This window comes from Pogona vitticeps, chromosome 2, assembly GCF_051106095.1.
Source record: "Pogona vitticeps strain Pit_001003342236 chromosome 2, PviZW2.1, whole genome shotgun sequence".
NCBI lineage: Eukaryota > Metazoa > Chordata > Lepidosauria > Squamata > Agamidae > Pogona > Pogona vitticeps.
Genome location: NC_135784.1, coordinates 165,126,064 through 165,152,271, shown reverse-complemented (window position 1 = coordinate 165,152,271; position 26,208 = coordinate 165,126,064). Strand labels below are relative to the sequence as shown.

The 26,208-nt window shown below is 44.9% G+C and overlaps 1 long non-coding RNA gene across 1 annotated transcript; it reads left to right on the top strand.

The window, feature by feature from the left end:
* Positions 1 to 1,614: 1,614 nt before the first annotated feature.
* Positions 1,615 to 12,903, top strand: LOC144586422 (uncharacterized). The gene is made up of 2 exons (XR_013541243.1): positions 1,615 to 3,175; positions 3,274 to 12,903. It is a non-coding gene; the product is annotated as an uncharacterized LOC144586422 (long non-coding RNA).
* Positions 12,904 to 26,208: the final 13,305 nt, after the last annotated feature.

The following is a 26,208-nucleotide window of genomic DNA, read 5'->3' as shown; positions in this document are numbered from 1 at the left end:
TGTTCAAACTTCTATCTGGTGCAGAGTGGCTTCAAAGCTGCGGAACCAGCTTGGCAACTTTTGTGGTGCGGAAGAGGTGGGATGGGGGGTGGGTGGGGAGGAGTAGTTTTGTGGGCATGAAATAAGGGTCCGTGCTGTATTGTTGCTGGTTGTCATTGATCAGACTGGGTGCTTGGCCATTTAAAAGCAGGAGTTTTCCTTGCTTTTAGCCAATGTATAGATAGGTAGTCATGAATGACATGTATATTAAAAAATTGATTTGCAATAAGTGGATCTACGTATCTTCATAGCTGGGCACATCTTTGTTGTAACATGTGTGAGATGTCTAATGGCACAAAGTTGGGTCAATGTCCATGCATTTAGCTGATTTTACCTGATTTGTGTGTCACCCTATCACCCACCCTCACTTGATACATAGCAAGTACCGTATACATTAATACGTGGCGGCACAGCATTGTAATACAACCAAAACAGGGCACCTAACCTAGCAAATGTTTTTCATAGTGTAGCACCACTGGAGCTGGCTCAGTAGCTCTCTGTGTTGGACCACCTGGAGTTTGATTCCTTCCTGCACCTTGTAGGAGAAAAACCAGTCTGTGTGGGTCTTAGGCAATCTGCATGATCCCAGGGCACCCCCAGAAGAAAGGAAGGATAAACCACTTCTAAGTACTTTATACCTAGAAGCCATAAGTCGGAACTGGCGGCACGTAATTATTGCTACCACAACGGGAACACTATCCATAGGGCAGGGGTGTCAAACACAAGGCCCGCGGGCCAAATCCGGCCCGCCAGACCTCGTCTGATGGCCCGCGGAGCCGCCGCCAGCCTTGCAGCCTCCCCCTTTTTTTTCAATGAATTTACTCCATGCCTGCACGGAGTACAGTGGTGCCCCGCACAGCGAGCTTAATCCATTCCGGATTAAGCTTCGCTGTGGGAAACATCGCACTACGGAACACAAAAAGGCATTGGAACGCATTAAACAGCGTTTAATGTGTTCCAATGCCATAGAATACTCACCGTTGTGCGATGTTTCCCAGGGCCTGGCAGCCATTTTCGCGCCCTCCCCTCGCACAACGAGGGTGCCAAAATGGCTGCCATCAGCTGTCCGGCAGGTCCAAAATGGCCGCTGGAACAGCCGAAAGGGGCCGGGGCACAGCGTTTTCGCGCCCTTGGTAAGCAAGGGGAGCGCGCGAAAACGCTGTTGGAAGCCCCGAAATGGTTGCGCGCAGCCATTTTGGGGCTTCCGCAGCATTTTCGCGCGCTCCCCTTGCTTACCAAGGGCGCGAAAACGCTGCGCCCCGGCCCCTTTCGGCTGTTCCGGCGGCCATTTTGAAGCCGCGGAACAGCTGATTGTCAGGGCACAAAGCGAAGGTCGGTAAGACCTACAGATACAACCGGCCCTTTGATGGGGACGAAACTGCTGATGCGGCCCCCGATGAATTTGAGTTTGACACCCCTGCCATAGGGGTTCTAGTCTCTCAGAGTGTTATGGAAGCTGAACATAGAGCGGCAGTTACGTTTGTGGTGGAGAGAAGAGCAGCTGTGCCTCAGAAACAAAAGGGACCCCCACACAAAAGTTCAGTGGGGCTCCGGTTTTCATCCAGACAAAAACACGGTGCCTCTAAGTATTTTTTTAAAAAAACTGCTAGGAAACAGTCTCTAAACCTTTTAAAAGATATTCCAAAGTCCTCTGTGCAGCATCACTCCAATGTAAATGTTCAAAACATATTTCACAAGAGTTAAACATCTTTTAAAGGGTCTTGGTGCTTTGAGCAGTGGTCTTTTTCATGTAATGAAAACTTTTTATTTCCATGTTAAGGCTTCCAAGTAGAATCCCTTTCATCTCACAGACTACAAAACTGGTATCCTTTGGAAGGATGCCCTCCCATCCCTCCTCCAGACCCACGTCCCTTTCAAAACAGTCCTCCTCCTTGCAGCCACTGGGCCAGGTGGCCTCCTGGGTTCTGTCCTGAGAAAAACTGCCGAGCTTGCAAAAAGTGACTTGGGGCGAGGGGGCTTACAGGGCTGCAGGGGGATTTGGGGAGCTGCACCAAAAATGTCACCCTTCTTTCCTCTGAAAGGCGCACACACACCAAACTGAATGTTAGTCAGAGCCACCCAAGCGTTTCTGATTCAGAATAGAGGTGATGATGGTGATGACAACCGCCTCTCAAGGTGGGAGTGACAGCAGAGGGAGTGACTTGACGTCCATGAGAAAAGAATGAGTCTCTCTCTTTCATCCACAGCCAGAGCTGTAAACTGTCTGTCTTGTCTGCTCCCTTCTCTCCTCCTCTTAGGCTGCCCTCTTGTGAGTGTCTCTGTTCAGTCTCACATTCATGTGTAGCCGCAAAATGATGGCAATTTAATAGGAAGGAAACCAACACAGCCCATGTGTCTTTGTGAAGCTCAGTTTAAAAAAGGTTGGGGGTGCCATTAAAAAAACAGTGGTGGGGTGGGACAGGCATTGCTGGCCAGGGGCACCTGGTGCCCATGGTGGCACAGCAACCAATGGTGGGCAGAGACAGGAGCAAAAGTGGATCACCATAGACACAGATGCAGGTGGGTCAGCATTAATGCATGTGCACATGCATGAATGTGTATGTTGGTGCACAAATCAGTGCACAGATTTTAATTTTTTTGGAATGGCTAGATACCACAGAAGACAAAGGTAACAGAACATGTGTTTATGAAATATATAAGAGATTGTGCATGGTGGAGAGGGAGAGGGTTGAGTTGTCAGTTGCGTGCACCTTGGATTGTGGAATTCAGACCTGGCCGTAAACAACAAACCTGGCAGTCCCAGTCATGTTTAGGTTGGCCCTCGGCTGTGCTACATCACGGTTTTAGCTAACATGTGGTTATCCTTGAATAACTCCACCCTTCAGTTTGTGTAAACCTTTTGCTTTCCACATTTTGCTTTTGACACAAAGAACATATTACTGGGCAGAGAGTGGGTGAGCACTGCATGACTGAGACAGACCCCTCACAGTTGTTGGTGGGGGAACAGTCAGAAGACAGTCCTGTAATCAAAGATGTTGTATGTCAGGAAGTGTCCTCTGTTGGGGTCCAGTATGAGTTTGAGTTGAAGACAAGGAAGCCTAAGAAAGGAGAATAAGGAAGGGGAACCTTGAAGCTGTCTACCCTACAAGGGATATTTCAACACAAGGTGGAGGAGGTAGGAGCCTAGATCACCTGGGCACACTCTTCTCCATCATAATGAGGTTGACATCGACACCTATTTAAATTACCCTATGTTTCTAAATGTGCATGTAGGTACATGGATTTGCCCTGGTGCATTTCAGTGTGAAGGCAAGAGGAGAAGGGGACGATAGAGGATGAGATGGATGGACAATGTCATCAAAGCTGCCAACATAAATTTGACCCAACTCCGGGAGGCAGTGGAAGACAGGAGGGCCTGGCGTGCTCTGGTCCGTGGGGTCACTAAGAGTTGGACACGACTTAACGACTAAACAACAACAATTTCAGGTGAACTTGTGCACTATTTGGTTCTATCTTTGGATGATATATAACTGGCCACCTTACTATTTGGCCCTTTCATTTGGGATTTTTCAGGGGTTACTACCACCTTGTGAGCTGCAGAGAATGATAACTACTGTAAGGAGAAGAGCTTTTGATTTTGCAAGTACCCCTTGGGGCTTTGCCTGCCACCTGCACTGTTCATCTGCCTATGCCAGAGAGCTTTTCAATCCCCCCGCCCTGAGCTTTTCTGACCTTTTAGCATAACATTATTTATCAGTTCTTCTCAAAGCATTGATCTATGTTTCATGTGCTCCCCTTCGTTGGGGCTCTCCTTTGTCGTTTTAGTGCTTATTGTTGATTGACTGCATGATTCCCATTCTCAGGGCCAAACTATAAGCTATGGATAACACATCATTGTAACTGAATTTAGTCCGAGGAGCAAAACAGGTGTTAAAAATAATCCAGCTTCAAAAAGGGGAATTCCTGAACAGCTGAAAGTGTCTTAAGTATACAGCAGAATCTTTTCCTACCATACAGAGCATGCAAATCAGCTTCTTTAGTTTTGATAGTGGCCTTCAGGGCTTCAGTGTAGGATTCCTCTCGTTTTTCAAACAGAAAAGTCTGCCTGAATCATGCCTTTCCATCCCCAGAATGCTTTCAGTTCTAATAAGGTTGGTTTCTGCCTTTAGAAACCAGGCTGCCCAAGGAAGCCTCTGTGTACATCAAGAAGGCAAGTCACAAAACAGAGCAAACTAGCTTGCAGACTATGTGAGGTATGAAAAGTTCCTTCTGCAACCATCACCCCTGCTTACAGCACTTCATGAATTCCCTTACAGTAGTTCTGTGCTCTCTCTCTCATGTGTGGTGGGGCCCTGAGCACCCTTTTGCACTGACAGTTTACAGGAGGTAAACGCAAACAAAGAAATTCTATACTGTAATCACACACTCATTATCTGGGGCGTGGATCCTTGTGCAGCCAAAATGGCGCAATCCAAATGCCACAGGGAGAAATGGGGAACCTCAATGTTTGCAGAAGATCTAAAAATATGCAGGGAGCAAACTCCAAGAGAAGGGGGAACAGTCCAGCACTAACTGAACATGCTTGGTGTTCACAGAAAGCTGGCTTAAAGGTGGAAGGAGGCAGAAACTAGGGCAGTGGATAGAACTATATTCTGCAGGAGCGACGTGGTTACCTGTCTGGAGCCCTGAACTGGAGGAGTTCCTCTTATTTTAACACTTTGTTGCAGGTCCTACTAATTTATTTACTGGATTTCTGCCCATTCTCCTTAAACTGGAACTCAGGGTAGCTCACAGTGAAAATGAATAAACACAATTACAGTGGACCCTCGACTTACAGACGGCTCCACTTACAGATTTTTTGAGTTACAGACTTCTCTGGCTGCAAAATTTAGATTCGATTTGCAGCCAGAGAATCGACCTACAGACCAGGAAAAAAAAAACCCAAAATGGAACAAAAACGGCTGGTTACGGATTAATCGGATTTCAATCCATTGTAAGTCAATGGCGCCTCGACCTACAGACTTTTCGACCTGCAGCCACCATTCCAATACAGATTAATTCTGTAAGTTGAGGGTCCACTGTAGAATGCAAAGCTTAAAGCATAATCAAATTAAAAACTCAGTTTAAAACACAACAGTGGAGAAAACAAGGAAGATGCAAGACCCCACTCAGGGCAAATCTCCTTCCTCAGCCAGCAAAAGAGGGCAACCCTGCTTTGGGGAAGAGGTCCAGAGCTGGGGAGCAGCCATTGAGAAAGACCCCTCTCTCCTCATAGCACAGGTGACTCTGAGGATGGCAAGATCTGAGACAAGAGCATCTGTCACAGATGTCAAAGTCAGGGCAGCCTAATATGGAGAACATGGTCATTCAGCTATTATAATCCATCCCTTGAAAATATGTTCACTCCAAGCATGCAGCTGAAACATGGTCAGCCACTCTATCCCCATCTGGAATGGGCTTCTAGATTGCTTCTAGGCTGGTCATGAAATTTAAAGCCTGGCTGATGGTACACTTCTGCATGTATGTACTTTCGACAGGTCGTTCTGTTAGGAATCAGTGAGTACAGAACTCAGTAGTGGTGTTTTTTTCAGAGACAGTGTAAGTGAAAAACTGCTTGGGGAGATGTATTCAGACTTGATGCACGGACTGAAATAAGAGGCTGTAAGTGAGAGCACCCCGTTTGCATCAGTCCTTCTGTACAGTAAACACACAAATATGGGAAGGATGCCCACTTTGCAGAGACTTGTCTGTACACGTCCAGTGCATGCAGAGAAACATGCACATCTCTTTTCTACTTCCCCTGTTTACTGCAGAAAACAGTGTTGCAACTGCCACCTAAGGTCCTTGCTGGGTCAAGTCTGAAGGGTGGAACTACCCACACTGGCATCAGGTATAAAGTGGCAGTGATGGATCATTTGCCTGGGAAAAAGCAGGAGGCAGCCAGAAATAGGATGCTTAAACGCCACCCCGTCCATTGTCTTCCTCCCTGTCACTTTAGCTGGCCAAGTAGAGAAATGTAACAGGGAAGAAAACAATGCAGAAACCATAGTGGCAGCAGAGGAAGATTGGAGACTCACCTCTACCTATTGCTTACCTTAAATAATAAACAAAATACTTTGCATTCTTTATCCCTCCGTTTACGAGTCATATCCTAGGAACTCCTCCCACCCACCCCCACCAATAAAGACCTCTTCCAAAAGCTATCCATTAAACCAAGCTTACTTCTCACAAGCTGCAGGCAAGGTGGTAACAAACCTGTGTCAGGAGTTGAGGCCGACCCTTTCTGTCTGGGAAAGGCTCACACGTGACTGAAACTACTTCTATAGAAGAAGTGGGAGGCAGGGTTCTTGGTAGCGAAGGGTACAGAGTACAACTCCCTCAGATTCCTGTACTGGTGCCAGGGAGAAATTGCGAGAGATTCACTTCTGGGAAATGGCAGGACTTACACTACACTTCACAGATATAGACAGAGGGTTCATGGTGGAGCCATTTGAGAAGTCTCCTGTAGACTTCAATGGTTTGTTTGAATATTCTTGGCCTGTGATCAGTCTAAATATTTGCAGACAAAACTCCCAATTATGTCAAAAAGCCTCAATTGATCTCCTTCCAGATGCTCATCAGTTTGGGCAAGGATTCTGAACCCCCCAAACTTCTCACTGCTCTGAGACCAGGAAAAAGTGGGGTGAGGAGAAACCTAGCTAATGTCTCCAACTGAAATCTGGGAGTTCAGAGTGCTTAACTATGGCCAGATCGGGGATTTTTTGGTCTATTATGACGCAGCTAAAATGTAGAGACTTCCCATTCAAACCGAAGAGCAAAGTTTCCTCCCACTCTTCTTAAAGGAGAGATTGTTTATGTGGATATATTTCCGTGGCCACTAAATCTATCCGATTCATCTTGGGGAAAACTACCCCCATCCTCTATATAGGGTGCTGAGAGGAAAGCTTCCAAAGCAGCCTGCTTGAGTTCCCAGCTACTCCTCCTTAACTGGCAGTGGGATGATTGAAGCAAGCAACCCTGCCAGATCGATGGCTGCATTCACATGTCAATGCTGGAACAGAGACCCAGCCTTCCCTTGGCAAACACAATGGCGCCACAGCTGGATCCTCCTGCAGTGCTGTCTGTTTACAGTCAAGTCAGCAGAATAAAAAATCTCCCGGAAATAGTATTGAAAATTAATTTGGCACGCACAGTATTCTACGCCAGGCTTCCAGACAAAACCACTGGCTCCCCTACAAAGTGGACAGAACACATATTAGCGGTAGTGTGACTGCTCTCCAAAATTAGCAGGGCAGTCTCATCCTACCATCTTTGTGGGAAAAGAATTAATGCTCTGTTCCTCTCCTTTAGAACACTGATAACGTTCATGAGCCAAACAAGTACTAAGGTGGAAAAAGAGTGAGTCAATGGCATGGCATTGTTTCTTGTGAGAAAGCGACACCTATCACATTACGGCTTGGATCTATTCTGTGAAAACAGTGGTCATAGATAAGCCTTTATTAATAAGAGTGTTCTTATCAAGGCAAACACAGTTGCTTATTGTCCAAAGATATAAGGAGAATCCTGCCAGTTTGGAATACAAGTCCATTTCATCCGGCATTCTCTCCCGACAATGTTTGTCAGGCAACTGTTTCTGAAAGGACTACAAACAGAATAGTAAGATAGGAGATCATCGTTCAGCACAATGTATGGACATTACGTGTCATGCAAAAACAATGAAGGATGTTGTGGCATTTTCAAGATCAAAGTTTTTTTTTTTAAAGAAACAAACTTTTTTGTGGGAAACATCCTCTTCTCCTACCACATCATATATTATCTCCATTGGCAGATTTATATAACCCTATTTCATTAACGTAGAAATGGTAATAAGGGAACTGAAATCTAAAAAGTACAGACTGTGATAATTACTGTAACAGTGACTGCTAACAAAAACCAGAGTTAGTGGTGATACAGATATCCATGCATTGATTAATACTCATAAAGTGATAGGAAACCTTTATCTCTCTTTAGACCACAGGAAATAAAGTAGAATCTCTTGATGAAGTTTTATCCAGTTGTTCTGCACTGGAATCTGCCTTTGTTGTTCATATCATCAAGTTACTATATTGGGGCATGTAGGTTTAAACACCTATTTCAGCCATGAAACAAACTACCTCTCAGGCAAAACTACCTCACAGACTTCCTGTGAGGTCCATAAAAGAGCAAGAAGATATGTGTGGCCCTGAGCATCCCGAAGGGATAGCAAGCTACATCTGTGTATCTTTTATTCTGACACAAATATATTGGTTTCTTTAAGGAAGGAAGAGAGGCACGGATGGATTAAAAGCTACAGAAATGTTTGCGGAAAGGCTGGGGTGGGCAACACACAGTTTTAGGACACCTGTCTTCTCCCTGGGCTCCTCACAAAACAGTGCTGTCAAAATTTGGTGGCAAATATCACTACAGGCCAGAACCCTATTGGCTACATCCTCCTAGCATACGTTTCACTGGGAAATTGCCTCAAGTGAAGAAATTTGCACAGACATTTGCCATCACTGTGTGAGCTCCGTGTGGCAGGAGGTGTCAACACTGACTTTTTAACTTGCAGCAATTCTTCACCAAAATTTACACTGAAGGGGTTGTGTCAGTATGCATGTGCAGTAGGATATGGCCATCGAGGGTCATTGGCCAACACTTAACACAAGCATAAAATGCTTGTTCTAAAGAGGTGTGAACGGGTCCTTCTCCCACCATGGGTGGCCCCCCCAGTAGGTGCAGAAATTAGAGACAGAGGCTGGCTTAAAACTCCAACAGGTTCCTTTTTATTATTTAACACTTCTTGCTCAACTGCATCGAAGGGATCTATTAAACTCAACTCAGGAATGGTTTTGTAACTTCGAACTCTTAACTCAGGTGTAGTCCAATCACTCCTTACATTGGGGCTGGCCCAAGCCGCTCGCGATCCGTCATCAGCCTCAAAGGGGTGGTCCGAACTGCACAGATCGTCCCACAACAGGGACTGGGACGGATCACTCTCTGTCCCCCATGCTGGTTGTGGGGGTAGACAATCACTGTCCATTCTAGCGGATCTAACTCCCCCTTCGCAGCATCCTGCCCCACTGGATCCGGCAGCAGACCTCCGCCAGTGAGGAGGTTGGGGAAGTCCTTCAAGAGTCCATCCAGCTCCACTGCTCCAATCTGTTTGTATAGCTTTTTCTTTCCTTTCCTCACTGGGACCAACTGTTATCTGAAAAGCCCACACATTTTCTCCCATATTTATGACCAGGCAGGCAGGCAGGCAGGCAGACAGACAGACAGGCAGAAGGATCTGAAAATTAATTTTCTGTGCAAAGCTTCTGGTGGAAATGAGTCCATTAGAAACATTTTACTATTTCAGATCTAACAGAAACAGCATTAGAGGAAAATGTAATATGACTTTTCATCAGTTCAAATGGTGGCATCTAGGCCTAGCATAACATATTCTGGAAAAAAAGAGATAGGTTCCACACCAAAAATGCATTTCTGTTGTGTACTATGTCTGTGATGCAGATTTTTTTTACCCTTAAATCAATAAAAGTTAACTTGGAGTCTGTACAAAGATGATCTATAAGGGTTCTGTGTTTTTTGTTAGCAGATCTTGAGGGGTAGAGGTGAATAACATTCAATGGTCACATATTAAAAGAACTGCAAAAATGTGAACTGGACAGAAGATATATTGTCTTTCTTCTACACCAGTGGTTCCCAACCTTGGGTAACCCAGGTGTTCTTGGACTGCAACTCCCAGAAACCTGGCCAGCACAGGTGGTGGTGAAGGCTTCTGAGAATTGCTATCCAAGAACATCTGGTTTACCCAAGGTTGGGAACCGCTGGCATACAAAAATGTTCTGATATCAAGGAATTACTGTACAGTATTCCCGACCACAGCTCATGGATATAGCGACACCTGGTGGCAAAGTTTAAAAAACTGTTGAGAATTTGGCTCAAGTCAAAAATCAAACTGATTTGGAATCTCCTCTTGTCTGTCCATTTCAAAACCAGAAGCAAAAACAATAAGGAGAAAGAAAGAAAGAAAGGTCAGCACAGATGCTATAGTTAGTTCTTCATTACACATTAGATTTAATGTTTCAGCAAGCAATCTTTTCCAAACTTCCAGCTTCCTGAGTGAACAATCAGAATGCAAACAAGGCCCCTCTTCCTGATGACCAAACACAGAACAAATTTGCTAGCTACAGAAGAGGGGGTGGGATAACAGTCAAGTGGTTTTCAACAGTCTACTTGTGTGTGTGTTTAGTCGTTTAGTCGTGTCCGACTCTTCGTGACCCCATGGACCAGAGCATGCCAGGCCCTCCTGTCTTCTACTGCCTCCCGGAGTTGTGTCAGGTTCATGTTCGTTGCTTCGCAGACACTGTCCAGCCATCTCATCCTCGGTCGTCCCCTTCTCCTCTTGCCTTCACACTTTCCCAACATCAAAGTCTTTTCCAGGGAGTCTTTTCTTCTCATTAGATGGCCAAAGTACTGGAGCCTCAGCTTCAGGATCTGTCCTTCCAGTGAGCACTCAGGGTTGATTTCCTTTAGAACTGATAGGTTTGTTCTCCTTGCAGTCCAGGGGATTCTCAAGAGCCTCCTCCAGCACCACAATTCAAAGGCATCAATTCTTCGGCGGTCTGCTTTCTTTATGGTCCAGCTCTCACTTCCATACATCACGACAGGAAAAACCATAGCTTTGACTATTCGGACTTTTGTTGGCAAGGTGATGTCTCTGCTTTTCAAGATGCTGTCCAGATTTGTCATCGCTTTCCTCCCAAGAAGAAGGCACCTTTTAATTTCAGGGCTGCTGTCTCCATCTGCAGTGATCATGGAGCCCAGGAAGATAAAATTTGACACTGCCTCCATATCTTCCCCTTCTGTTTCCCAGGAGGTGATGGGACCAGTGGCCATGATCTTAGTCTACTTAGGTAGACAAAAGACATCCAGCAACCTCATTATTCCAGAGGAAGAGAAACACAGGAACCCTGAGATAGTGCCTTTAGCAGCAGTGAATCTGGAGAGAGCTAAGGAGACGCAGGGAGACACAATGAAAATAAATTGGGCATTAATTAGACATTTAATTTTACTTGAAGGAATTTTGGTATTTGTTGTTATAAACTTAAGAATCTTCCTCCTGAAAACATTATTGGCAACAACTTTGGGTAAACTAATCTTGTTCATGCTACTTGTAACAGCTATCTAAGGTGTTGGCAGAAAGCCTAGTATCAATGACCTTGAACACTTTATGGCTGTTTTGGAATTCCCTTTCTTTTTGAGGAGGGAACTGAACTACAGATAAATTAACCCTAGAAAGCCTAATCCAGCCAAAGTGGAACTTCTAAACTGTATCCTGAGTTCTGAACGTGATGGGACCTTGAGGCTTTAGATGGGGAAAACTCTCTACATCTGAGACTGGATTCAAGTTTAACCCTAAAGATGATCAATTCATTAAAGTGGACCTATGGAAGCAAGTATTGATGGAACTGGGCTGGTTACTTTAAGCATCTGGACAAGACATCCAGCAATCTCATCATTCCAGAGGATGAGAAACAGAGGAACCCTGAGATAGTGCCTTTTGAGCATGCGCATGGCACATTTTCAGAAATCTTGTTTTAAAATCTAGAGCAAGAGCTATATGGTTGGGATAGCCAACATCCATATGAAGGAGGAAACCAGAAATATCAGTGCCAGTTTTCAAATGCCAAAGCACTACCCTTGTGACTGCAGGAATAAAACTAGCTGCTGCCCTTCTGATTTTAAAACATTGATTTGAGAATAAACAACATTATATTGCAGAAAATGAGAAAGTATTTTTAAAATAATTTTATAAAAAAATATCTAACCATTTATATGCCCTCTTGACTCTTTATTTTTTAAAAAATAAGAAGACAGAAAGGATGTGGTGGTGACTTAGTATCAGCCTTGCCTACCCAGATCTTTTGAGGCCAGGCCAGTTTGCCACTGTCCCCATTACATGCTGCTGTCTGTTCCTTGGGAGTCTTCCTGGGCTGTGGATCCATGGAATGTGACCCTCATGACCCAGCCCTAACTGCGCCTTTAAGTGTTTTGATGAAGTAATGTATTGGCAATCTCTTATGGAGAAATGGTAGGGCAAGAGAGAACGCTGAATGTGGACAGCCATTCCTAACCCCCCTCTTTTTTTGGGCCATGGCCATTTTAGGAGCTCTTCTCAGGTTCCAGGGTCCCTTGTCAAAGAAGGGTACAACATGGTACCGGTGGGCCAGATAGGCGGGGTATAAATAAATAAATAAATAAATAAATAAATAAACAAACAAACAAACAAACAAACAAACAAACAAACAAACAAACAAACATGGGCAGATAACTTTCAGAAACATCTCCCTTTTTGGGGGGAGTCTGTGTCCCCCTTGAAATGTGTGCCAGTGCCCCCCAAGTGGCCATATGCCCCCTCCCATTGAGAATGGCTGCTCTAGAAGAGTCTTTGTGAAACAATAAAGATGGCAGTGCACACATTAGAGATTGGATTATGTTATATAATTGGCCAGAAAGGGGAAAAAAAACCACACCACTGCAGTGCATTTGCTTTAGCTGTTTCTCTGCAAGGTCTGAAAGAAGCCCAGACAAGAAAGATCCATCTGCAGGAGCAAAGTCTAAAGGGAGCAAGCCCCAGGTGGGAGAAGAGCAGAAGGCTCTGCCATATCTCCTGCTCTTCTTCCTGCCATATCTCTTCATGAAATAATTAATTCATAAGCCTGATTGATACAACCTGTGTTTTAAGAAACATAAATAGAAATATAGTGCCATTAGCTCTAAATAACACTTAGTTACTAAGTGTGTGTCATCAAGTTGGTTCTGATTTATGTTGACCTTTTTCAGGGCTTCCTAGTTAAACTGTCCTCACAAGTGGCTTCTCATTCCCTTCTTCTGCGGATGCTCTGGCACTGTGTAGCTTGCCCAAGGCCACTGAGGTTGGCTTTTCTTCCAGGAGACACACTTGGGAATTAAACTCTGGTGCTTCGGCTATCCAGCCAATTATCTAAACATTGTTTAGCTGCTAAATTATAGATCTGCATGGTGGACTGCTATGATTGAATGCTGCAACTCCTCCCTTCTCTTCTCCCTTTTCCACCACCATCACCATGACCGGCTCCATAATGCTGACCCACCTCGGAAGGATCCTATGAATGTAAAAGACAATTAAGATGGCAGTATGCATCATGGATTAAATACCATTATTTAAATGACGGAAAAGGCCTTCTGGCTTGATGCTGCTATGAGACAGCAGGAGGAGGATGGAGCTCCATCCCCTGGGCTGTATTCTGACCTGTTTGGGACCCCCAGGGTCCCAAAACCACCCCAAAGAGGTGGTGAAATGGTGGAGAAGCTTGTTGATCATGGGGGAACGGCGGTTACCCACATTTGATCCAGGAAACTTCCCGATCAACCAGTGGGTGGAAACAAGCAGCTGAACTAGCTTGCTTGCAAGTCGTCGGCAGCTGGGAATGGAGAAGTGATAAATCAGCCTAATTAACATTGTGCTACCACTGGATGAGAAATATTTTTTTAACTGTAACTATAATGATTTGCTGGATGAGACAAATTCCTACGGCAGAAATAGTGTCTTCTATCCCTTCACCACTGATTGAGCAGCAGTGAATCTGGAGAGAGCTAAGCAGACGCAGGGAGACACAATGAAAATAAATTGGGCATTAATTAGACATTTAATTTTACTTAAAGGAAGGAATTTTGGTATTTGTCGTTATAAACTTAAGAATCTTTCTCCTGAAAACATTATTGGCAACAACTTTGGGTAAACTAATCTTGTTCATGCTACTTGTAACAGCTATCTAAGGTGTTGGCAGAAAGCCTAGAATCAATGACTGTGAACACTTTATGGCTGTTTTGGAATTCCCTTTCTTTTTGAGGATGGAACTGAACTACATATAAATTAACCCTAGAAAGCCTAATCCAGCCAAAGTGGAACTTCTAAACTGTATCCTGAGTTCTGAACTTGATGGGACCTTGAGGCTTTAGATAGGGAAAATTCTCTACATCTGAGACTGGATTCAAGTTTAACCCTAAAGATGATCAATTCATTAAAGTGGACCTATGGAAGCAAGTATTGATGGAACTGGACTGGTTACTTTAAGCATCTGGGCAATTTTCACTTGGAACACAATTTTTTGACATCTGGAACATAATGCCACAACAAGGACAATTTTGGGGTGAACCAAAATCTGCCCTTCCAGCAATCCTAGAAATAGTGAGATCCCACAATGAAGAGGTGAAACTATTCAAGGAGCAGTTGAAGAAAAACTATAGTCAACAGGAGACAGGGAATAATGAACAAGGAAATGAGAGGGTGGTGGAAGGTGTATGCCAATCAGAAGAGGGGCTGGAAGAACTTAGTGAGGAAAACCTAGGAGATTTAATTCTAACCTTGGAGCCAAGGAGAGTTTTAAGGGAAGATAAGGGGAGAAAATCAGCAGAATTAATTAAAAATATCCTGGAACGTCTATTGGAGAAAGACCAAATGCATAAAGATCTATTGGAGATAGACCAAGTATATAAAATATTTTCAGATGACACAAGGGATGGCAGAATGTTTAGAGAGAAAGAAACAAGAATTGGGAAAAGACAAATAAGACAAAAAGTTACTTAGAAAGATAAAAAAGGGGAAAATATTAAGGTGACCCTCAACGTTGAAAAGCATGTACAGTGGTGCCTCACATTCCAACGTTAATTCGTTCCAGCGAAATTGCTGTAGAATGAAAACGTCGTAATGCGAAATTTAAAAGCCCATAGAAATGCATTAAAACCCGATTAATGCATTCCTAGGGGCTTGAAACTCACCATCCAGTGAAGATCCTCCATAGCGTGGCCATTTTCTCTGCCTGTGCAGTGAGGAATCCGTCCCAGAAAAGAGCGGGGAGCCATGTTTTTTACCCGGCGGCCATTTTGAAACCGCCTATCAGCTGGCCAAAAATCATCGCTTTGCAAGAATTGGTTCCCGAAGCAAAGTGAAATTCCCCCACATAGGAAACATTGTTTTGCGATCGCTTTTGCGATCACAAAACCTTCAACTTAAAGTGATTTCGTCGTAAAATATACGCTCATAATGCAAGGCACCACTGTATATACCTAACTTCTGGAATTGTAAAGGGGCATATCTTATATATTAAAAAGGGAATTAAACTGAAATAAGGGATCACTAATCAGGGTAAAGGCATAACACGGTGGTTTTTAAGGTAAATTGAAGCTAGATATAGCTTCAATGGGGCAAATGAAATAGTACTTAATGAATATGCATTAGATGTGATATTGATACTGTATAGACATGATAGAAAATGTGGAGATAGAAATGGCTAAACAATTATATAAAGAAGATCTGTATAAAATGCTTTAGATAACATCTATTAATTGTTAGGAACCTACTCAGTTATTATTGTTATAAAATGCAAAGTTTGTCGGTTAAATCACCTCAAATTATATAGATTTGGAACCGGAATTACTTTTATTAGGTATGTTATTAGAGGATTTTGAGAACATTGTATACTATGAGAGCTATATTACGATAGTAGCCAATATTTTATACTAAAATACACACATGAACGGTTTAAATGTTTAAAAACTGTATAGATTTTGAAGGGACAACTAAGAAGATACCAAGACGCAAAAAAATAAAATAATTATAAGCAACCCATGTAACACAATGTTTAACAAGCACGAACTGAATGTAGAGAGATTGAAAAAATAATAAAATGTTTTTAAAAAATGATGGGAAAGCAAGAACAATGATACCAATGCAATTTTGTCAGAAGCCAACAGCCTGTTGACAGAAAAATAAGCCTTTGCTGCCACCTAGAGTATAAATATATTGTTGTTCATTTAGAAACCAGTATAAATATTCCCTACCTCTGCACAGAGGGGACAACAGAGATAGACGGATGTTTTGCTAACCTCCTCCTCCTCATCCCAAAGTCCATCATTATGATGTGTGGAGAAAGGGCTTGGATATTAAAAATATTCAGGAGGATGGATGTGTTAAGAGGTGAAGGAGTGCTTAAGTATGGCTTCCCCAAAGGAGAAATGCATTTCAGAAAATAGGACACAGATCTGTATTCTGTTTCCATATCTCAAAATATATAAATATATAAATAAATATATATAGAGAGAGATAGAGATATATAGAGATATATAGAGATATCGAGATATGGAAACAGAATACAGATCTGTGTCCTATTTTCTGAAATGCATTTCTCCTTTGGGGGCTATATAGGCAGCACATAGGTGGGGGCTATATTATACTACAATTTCTTTAACTATATATATAGATGCATCTGGATGAAAATCTGCAAATTGTAGCATAATATACCCCCACCAATGTGCTGCCTAGTCAAACTACTGCCCAGCTGCTCTCTTGATAGGAAACTTCCAGGCCTTTGTTCTCTGTTATGCTTCTTTATTTTTTAGAGGCCACTGGTAACCCAGGTGTTCTTGGACTGCAGCTCCCAGAAGCCTTCACCACTAGCTGCGCTGGCTCAGGTCTCTGAGAGCTGCAGTCCAAGAACACCTGGGCTACCCTAGGTTGGGACACTGCTGTTTTAGAGTGATTTTAAAGCAAAAAGGTCTCAAATGGAGAAGTATTCTCTATAAACAAGGACACACAGCCAGGGGCATAGCGTGGCTTGCAAGCACCCAGGGCAAGTATTACGCCTCCTAACCTGTGGACCTGCACCCCATTCCCAACAAGAGTGCCCCTGAGGTGCCCTCCTCCTCTTCCATCATCATCCCTCCTTCTTCCATCTTCCTTGGCTCCTTCTTGCCTTCGGCTTGGCCAGGGCACGGTTGGGGGTGGGGGTGGGGGGCTGGTGCACCTCCAGTTTCTGTTGCTATGCTGCTGCCAATACCACCACCTCCTCCTCCTCCTGCTCCTCCTGCAACCAGGGCCACTTTATTCAGAGGGCCAAGTGGGCATTTGCCCAGGGCCCACGGTCTGTAGGGGCCCACATTGAAGAAGGGGATGGAGGGGCCACAGCAGCAGCAGCCAGCCTGGAGCCGTTGGGGCTGTGAGGGCAAAGCTGGCCAGGAGCGATGGTACAGTGCATGTAGACGGTGCTCCTGGCCAGCAAGCCGTGGGGGCTGGACGGTGGGCAGCTCCTTCAGGCGCCATGTCCTGCCCCCCAATGGCCCTCTGCTGTGCCCAGGGAAAAGCTGCGGGACCCTCTGGCGGGTGCCCCACCCTCCTCCACCTCCTCTCTGTTTCCCCAGAACCTGGGCTGTGGCTGCTGTGGGCACCGTCGGGGTGGCTGATCTTCTTCGTGTGCTGGGCAGCGTGGCTGCAGGAGACGCAACTGAGGGAGGTGCTGCTGGGCACCGCCACCCATAGAGGAGGAAAACACCCTCCTGCACCGTGAGGACCTGCTCTGGGACATCTTCCGGGGCCCCGAGTGCGCCACACCCCTGGAGGTGTACAGCAGGGACATTTTGCTTAGGCTCAGAGGCACTCCTCTCGCCAGTGCCCTCAGCTGGGTGGCAGCAGTGGCTGCTGTTCCTTCAAAGTGCCCAAGGCCCTCTGCCTCCTCTCACAGCTGACCTTGCTTCTTGCGATCCCACACAACAGGCAGCCTCCCTCCCTTCCACATGGGGCCCACTCTGAGCCCATTCTGCGCATGAAGTGCACTACTTTCCTTCTTTTCTGGGCATGTGCAGAGTGCCTCGAAGCTCAGCTATAGGTTTCCCTTGCCTCACCCCTCCTTCACAAGCTGGACTTTCTTTTAATTGTTATGTTGTTTGTTTACCTAAACATTGTTCACCAATTTACTGTTACCAAGATTACCTTAGTGAGTCAAGTCTTATTTATGTTAGATTACATTGTTCACATTGTGAGACCTATTTAGGTGGGAGGTAAGGGAGATGGAGGGAGGACGGGCACTATTATATATTTTTTTTACCCAGGACCTACCAGAGCCTTCCACCGACCCTACCTGCAGCACCCGCATGGCTGCGCTCTGCTTCTGCCACTGGCTCAGCAGGAAAATGCTGCCGGCCAGCAGCCTGACAGGGGCTAGGAAGAGGCACAGCAGCGCCTGGACCCCCAGGACCCCCCACCCTGGCCCACGTGGCTTGAGCTGCCCAGCAGCAGCAGCTGATGCTGCTGCACCCCTCCTGCAGCCCCAGTTGGATAGAGGCTACTGGCGCTCTCTCCTTGAGAGGGCAATCTATCCCCCTTCATCACCTGATGCCACATGTGTGGTGGGCCAGGGGTGGCTGGATTGCCCTGCTCACCGGACAACCTCGGCAAGGAGGGAGATGGCGGCGGCAGTAGAAGAGAGGATGGGTGGGTGGAGCCACCCGGGTCAACCCAGCAGCAAGACAGCATGGGGCGCACAAAAGGATAGTGGTTGCACTCCCTAAAAAGGGGGTGCAACCCTAACAAGGTTGTGCCCCAAGGCAACCACCCTTGTGGCCTGCCCCACACTACACAACTGCACACACCCACCCACCTCGCAAGGCATTCCTATATGCTCTGTATGTGACACTTTACAAAAGTCTGCCTGAAGAGAAAAGCAACTTAAGCATATTTCCAAAAAGCAAGTCACCACTCCAAGGAACAAACACAAAGAAGGTAGAGATGGGGACGACTCACCATTTTGGAGAGTCGTCCTGCTTCATGAGTCATCAAAAGTTGATGATTCACAAAGCACGAAGCTGCCGACGAAGCATGAATTTATTTGTCGATTTGTGGGGGGTTACTAAAAAAAACCCTACTGTATTCAGGGCAGGCTAAAGGGATCCAGGCTGCCCTTTGTGAAGATGGCAGCTGCAGCTTCCCTACCCTAAGAGAAGCCGCAGCCACCATTTTTGCAAAGGGCAGCCAGTGTCCCTTTCTACAGGTCATGGCTGCGGAGGCCTGCTGGAGACGGCAGCAGTGGCGGTGATCACAGTGGGGGGTGTTGGCAGCGGGGTGGTGTGGTGGAGAGGTGGCAAGGGTGGCGGCTAAGGTAGGGATAGGCTGTGGGGGTGATCAGCTCATCAGTGGGCCGGTAGGCAGAATGGGAAAGCCATAGGAAGAGAGGCTAGGCTAGCCTTCCCTCTCTTTGTATGGGGGAACGAATAAAAACAGGGAAATATTCATCCCTTCGTATTTGTGGGGGGTCTCTGGAACCCACGAATATGAAGGAACAAATATTTAACAAATCAGCGGTTTCTGATGAATATCGTGATCCATTTTTTTAAATTCGTCCCCATGTCTAGGTTCAAATGTGATCCTCTGGATGTCATTGGGCTACTACTCCTGTGAACTCTCAACATTAGCTAAGTCCGCTTGGGGCTTCCAAGAAGTGAAGCCCAACAGTCGCCGTGGATGAGTCTTGGCTTGCAATGTCACTTAGGCCTCGGGGAAAGTGGCCAAAGGAGTATAGGGGAGAAAGAGAGGTGGTGATCCAAGATTTCCTAGACCACACCAAGGAAAAACCCATGTGTGTTTTTACTGCCCACCAACATTTACCCTCCAAATAACAGACTCAGCAGCTGTCACACAGGGCCATCTGTTCACAGTTTCTCCATTGCGGTGTGTTGTTTTGGATCAAAGTCTCCTCCCCCCGCCCCCGCTAGCATTCTACTCTACAACTAAATTGGCCAATGCAGATTTTATCAGAGCTGTGTCTTCTTTGCTTGGTGGTGCATTTCTTCTTTTCCTAGCAATGGGTAACTGGACACCCTATTCAGGGCACCAGTTCTGGATCTTCTTTGGGCCTGATTTCCTGACAGCAACCCATTAACCACGAAGCCAAGGCTAAACTTGGCCCCAGATGGTAACCAGAGCGAAGAGACTGAGGTTTCTCTGGGAAGTAAAAATGGTCTAATGACTTAACTCTAATGTCAGTCCCACAAACGTGACGGTTATGTCACTGCTCAACAACTGGAAGAAATGTCTACCAGAAGGCCAGAAAGATTAGGCAGGGGGCATGGAGAGAGAACTAAGTACCTATCAAACCATCACCAAGTTTCCCTCAGAATGGAATATGTGAATCTTGTAATGGTGGGAACCAAGCCAGGATTGAAGGATGCTGCTGAGCTGGGAATTTCTCGCACCAGGCCCTTGCTGAAACTGTGTGTCTTGTTTCAGATGAACTAACAACCAGAAAGAGGAATAGATGCTGGAGTTGAGTAAGTTGCATTACTTCCTTTCTCTGCTTACTGGTTTTCCCTCTTCCCGCTCTTTTACTAAAAGCTCCACATATTGTAATAATTCAAATGAAGCTCTCGAAAGCAAAGAGATGTGAGGGAGAAAGCATCTGTGTAAAGAGAAGGACTATAGTTCCATGAAAGAGCACACACTGTTTTTTATTGTGTAGTGGTTTAGGTATCTGGTTGTGGAGCCAGAGTCTGGGAATTCAATTCCCCACTGGGCCTCCTATAAAACAGAACCAACCTGTGTAGCCTTAGGTAAGCTGTACAGTCCCAGAATATCCCCAGAAGAAGGGAAGGGTAAATAACGTCTGAGCGTTCTTTACCTGGACAACCCTGAAAATGTTTGCTGTAAGTCAGAATTGACTTGATGGCAGATGATTATTACTAAATTTGAGGAAGCAGTTTCAGCTCTAAATCAGTGTCTGGTATCAGTAATGGGCTGGATAAAGTTGAACAAACTGAAACGTATTTCAGGGCCCAATTCACAGTGCTGGTTCTAACCTATAAAGCCCTAAGCTGCTTTGGTCCAAGCTATCTCAGGGAGCACATCCCCCTTTTTGAGCTTACTCAGGTGTTAAGATCATCTGGAGAGGCTTTTTTTTGGGGGGGGGGGTCCCACCACTCTCACAGGTGCCTTTGGTGGGGACACGGGGGGGGCCTTCTCTGTTGCTGCTCCCAGACTCTGGGACTCCCTCCCACAGGAGGCCAGCCTGGCCCCATCTTTGTTGCCCTTCTGCAAGCCGGAAAAGACTTTCCGCTTCAGGCAAGCTTTCCCTCAAGGATGGATGGCTGCCTGCATGGGGTTTTTTAATGGGTGCTTGTGCCTTACTGCTTTGAAAGTGGTTTTGGTGTTGCTTTTGTTTATTGTGTTTTAATGCGGTATTTGATCAGTCCTTTTTAGTATTTGTATACTTGCTGTTTTTAGCTTTAAATATAATCTTTTAATTGATGTTAGCTTCCTTAGGTCCTTTTTAAGGAAAAAAGTAGGGTAAAAATATTTTAAACAAACAAACTGATTATAATATTTTTTTTAAAAAGCACTTCTAGGTTATTTTATAGGCAGTTATGTCCTGTGACAGGTGCAAAGCTTGCCACAACTCCTGTTAAATAATTGTTTTCATTTTGCAATCCTTTCTTGAGTGGCCAGCTAACTGGGAAAGAGAGTGAGCAGATGTGTGCAGATATAGCCCAAGTAGGTTGGCATTGAAATGAGAGTGAGGTATCATCAAGGTGGCCTTCTAGCTGTCCTGGTGTGATGTAATCTTGCCCAACAGCATTGATGGCAAGCTTGGCAGAAAGCCATGTCCAACAATAAACATTATTGTTTGCTGCCTTCCCTCTGAAATAACTAGACCTTAAGGCTTTTCTTTAGTTAAGTTTCACTGGAGTCAGGGCTGATACAAAAACTGAACTCTCCATGGTGGAGATGCAAAATGTGTCACCCTATGCACCCCAAGTCAAGGTAAAAAGTATCTAAAGCTGGTCAGGTAATGTTGGGACCTGATCTGAAAAATCTTATCAGCATCTCTTTTCTGTTCCCTGGAAATGAATATACAGTATAATAATAATATGTCAATCACGAAAAAGCTGTTTTAGGTATTTAGACAGGCGTGAGAGAGAATGTTAGACGGAGACCTAGGAGATCCAGATTCTAAACCCTACAAAACTCACCGAGTGACCTGGGGCCAGTTCACTGTCTCTTAGCCTTATCTATCTCACACAGTCATTGTGTGCATAACATGGAGGAGACGAGAACCATATCCGTCACCTTGAACTCAGGAAGAGATAAGAAGAACCAGCAAACATGCAGAATATAAATGAAACAGACACACCTGTTTACAGACATGGTCCGACCACAGGAAAGACAGAGGAGTGAGAAATTGATGTATCTAAGAGACATGAGCCTGCAAAATCAAGGCCGTCCATTCCTGGTGTCTTTTTATTTTTATTTCTCGATTATTGCAAAGATGGGTGCCTTCTGTCATGTACAATACTGGATCAGACAGTATCCTGATGCAGTGACTCTCTGTACGATAAGTCTGCCTCTATCAGGGCTCATATCTGTAGAGTCGCTTTTACGAGCCAATTTTTTTCTGTATGCGCCGAATGGTTGTGTTTGCTTTCCCTTCCCTGTGTGTGCACATATGCTTTGGGTGTCGTGTTGTCTATGGGTTGTCATACAAGGGTGTCCCTCTCCCTCCCTGTCATCTACATCCACAAACTACAGTACCATCTGGCTTTGATCATTCTCCCCTCCCTGCTGGCGACGGGGCTCTCTCCTGTGGTTTCGGATGTAGAAAATGTTCCAGGAAGTGGCTTCTCTCTTTGGATTTATTCAGGCAGCCCAATCGGAAATTGTTACAAAGGCAAGGGGTGCCGAATGAACGTTGGCCTGCTTTGGCGGCTCTTCTCCGCTGTTGTGCTCCTGACGGCTTTCTTGCGGCCTGGGCTGCTGGTCTTCCCCACTCGCCTGGGGATTGCGGCTCTGGAAAAAGCTATTCCCCTGGCGTCAGTGTGAGAGAGCAGAGAGGAGAGAATTCAAGGGGGGGGAGAGAGGATAGAGGGATGGAAAGAGGAGGAGGAGGAGGAGGAGGGGGCTTACTCAAGTGTGGTTACAGGACCCTGACTGAGCACAGGATGGGCAGCTCTGCGAGGCCTCAGGCCTTCGACCTCAACCTCTTTGGGTGGTAAAGTAGCCCAGTAGGCTCTGTTCCATCCCCATGTTGGGTTCTTCTCTACCACCTTGAAGGTGTCTGCTCATTAGCAATTAATTTGCCCAGCAGGCCACTTTGTTTGCATAGTATCCCTTAAGAGTACATAGAGAGGAAGGCCTAGAAATTGAAGCTCCTGATCCTGCTATATCCATCCCTCATGCCTTTAAAAACAATAAACAAACAAATAAATAAAAACAACTCCTAATGCAGCAGTGGGATGGCAAGAGGGGGTAAAGCTTAGAAAGTTAGTTTTGAGATAATGGATAGCTCAGTGGTTTAGGCATCTGGCTGGAATTCGTTTCTCCGCCGTGCTTCCTTGACAAGGGTTGGACTCGATGATCCACAGGGTCCCTTCCAGCACAGTTCTAAGATGAGTAGTAGTAGTAGTAGTAGTAGTAGTAGTAGTAGTAGTAGTAGTAGTAGTAGTAGTAGTAGTAGTAGTAGTAACAAATTGAAACTGTGTGCAGGGAATGTAATGAAGAAACAACAGAAAGTATTATGAATTTCTATGTCTGGTACACATACAGAATCAGAAGCATATTGGATTAACTTATATCATTCAGTCCAGATGACTTTCAGTCACTGGTTCTGTGCTTATAGTAACTCTAATGGCTGCAGCCCTGTTGCTTGGTGTCACAAGTTGCAACTTCAGTAGGCCCACTGAATCAGTAGAACTTATGAAGGATTTGACTCACCAGATCTCCACTGATTAAATGGTCCTAACTCCAGTTATAACTTACTATGCAAAGCAACAGAATTTCAGCCAATGTAAAAACAAGTATTGACCCAATGGGGAAAGAGTTTGGCTCCTTGGCTGTTCATAGATATCTTTTGATTTGTCTTCCTGCATTGAGCAGGGAGTTGGACTTAATGGCCTTATAGGCCCCTTTCAACTTCACTGTTCTATGATTCTATAATTACCTGGTTTGGCACACATTTTCACACAACTGATAATGCTCAAGTGTATTACAGTTGAGGTTTTTCCTCTTGCAAATGCCACTGGATTAATTGGGGTTTGCTTCTAAGTAGTTGTGGGTATGATTCCATCACCAAGATGATGAATCAAGATTCCACACAGGCCACATTCAGCAGTACAGGTTCCCATTATAAGACCAGAGGCTGTTCAATGGTATCATCTTTCTTTTGATGAGGGCTGCAGTTGATTGCAGTGAAATTAGATGAACTAAAATACCAGATATTTATTTTGTTAATGACCTGGACTAAGGTCTTTCCCCCCTTGCCTAGGGTCGCCAGACGTCTGGCAAAAGGAGGACATGTCCTCGTTTTGAAGCTAAAGTTCTCTGTCCAGCAGGCAAAGCTAAAAAGCTTTAAAATGTCCGGCTTTTCTACCCCCATCCCCTGCAGCCAAACCTCAAAATGTAAACCACCTCTCCCTCCTTCCTTGGTTGTAAGGCACTTGTAAATCCTCCGTTCTTTTAGAGATCGGAGATAAGCCAGCTTGATTGGTTACAGCTGTACAACAATGCCCCGGGCAATCAGTGACTGCTTCCGGGGGAGGTGACTGAGAGCACGAGAGAAAATTTCCATTATGAAGGGAAGAAAAGCGCGAGAGAGCGACTGGTGGCTTCACAGAGCTTGTTTAAAAGTAAGATTGTAGAAAATTTAGGGAGGGAGGGAGGGTGTATGTGAGAGAGAGACTTACTTTTTTAAAACTATGAAAATATCATGACTGCAAGGGAGAGAAGGTTCAAAGGTGCGAGGGAGGGATGGGTGGAAATGGACATGAGGGGAAATGGACATAGTGAACTGAAGAGGAAATGGGCATACTGAACTGAAGCAACTGATTGTTGAACATTGAGGAAGGGTTTGTGTGTGTGTGTGTGTGTGTGTGTGTGTGTGTGTGTGTGTGTGTGTGTGTGTGTGTGTGTGTGTGTGTGTGTGTGTGTGTGTGTGTGTGTGTGTGTGTGAGAGAGAGAGAGAGAGAGAGAGAGAGAGAGAGAGAGAGAGAGAGAGACTTGACTCTTCCAATCTTCTGCAATCTTAAATCATTTGTGCAAGACAAGAATGAACAGTTTTTGAAAGACTCTTGCATGAACAGTGGAGTTTATTTTTCCAGAGTTGACCAAATGCAAGTTGCTTTTCAGAGTTACTTAAAATTTATTAACTATTCTTCAGTATTCCTGGACACAATGGCAATGTGGAAAGAGTGTTCTCCTTGATTAATGCTTAATGGACAAAGGAAAGGAACAGACTCTTAGTTGACTCTGTAAAAGGCATCATTCTCACAAAGTACGATTTGAAGAATATTACTTGTGAACAGTTTTATGCATATGTGATTGCTAATGAAGATCTTCTGTGAAATGTTGGCTCCTCTGAGAAAAATGTTGTGTAATTAATAAAATTAAAAGGTAATAATTATACAATTAGCTGTTTAAATAATGTCCTTTGGTATTTTGAAAAAAGCCTCCATTGAATTTATTTTTATTTTTTAACATGACTGTTTCTTGGTCAGTTCACTAAGAGACGTTTAGTGGCAGCAATTGTAAAAAAAAATGTATTGATTGCGAGTTTAATCTGGAACGATTCAAATGTAATATTCAATATGTCCTCTTTTGTCCTCCTTTTTGTCTTTCTATATCCTCCTTTTGGTACCAATGTATCTGGCAACCCTACCCTCGCCCAAATCTGCCACAGGCCACAACACATCCTGCCACTTTCCACTGATAAACCTCCTTTGTGTGTATGTGAAAACAAGACAAAACTTAGTATGGAAACTTTGGAGAGCAATTGCCAATCAGTGTAGACGAGTGGATCTCAATCTTCGGTAATTCAGTTGTTCTTGGACTGTATTTCCCAGAAGTCTTCACCATTAGTTATGCTGGCTGGGTTTCTGGGAGTTGCAGTCCAAGAACACCTGGGTTACTCAAGGTTGAGAAACAATGGTATAGACAGAACTACAGTAAAAGGACCTGGGGGCTGATTCAGTATCAGGTGGTTGCACGTGCTCCTATCAAAGGTGGTTCCTATTTTCATATGAGCTTGCTCTCGGCAGTAGCTAGCTGGAAGGAACTCTCTGCTGGCCTAAGCCAGAGGTAGGCAACACATGGCTCAGGGACCATATGAAGCTCCTCATTGGTTTCGCCAGGAATGGGGACTCGAATCATGGGACTCGTCAAGTCAGATTTAAGTCGCACCATCGACTCAACTCGGGAAATTGTTTTTCAGTGACTCAGACTTGACTCATGACTTGGAAACCACCGACTCTCCCTTTTTCGGGGAGGAAACTTGCTTTGAATTGGGACTTGGTACCAAAGGTTCTGAAATCGGACTTGAGACTCAGACCCAAAGA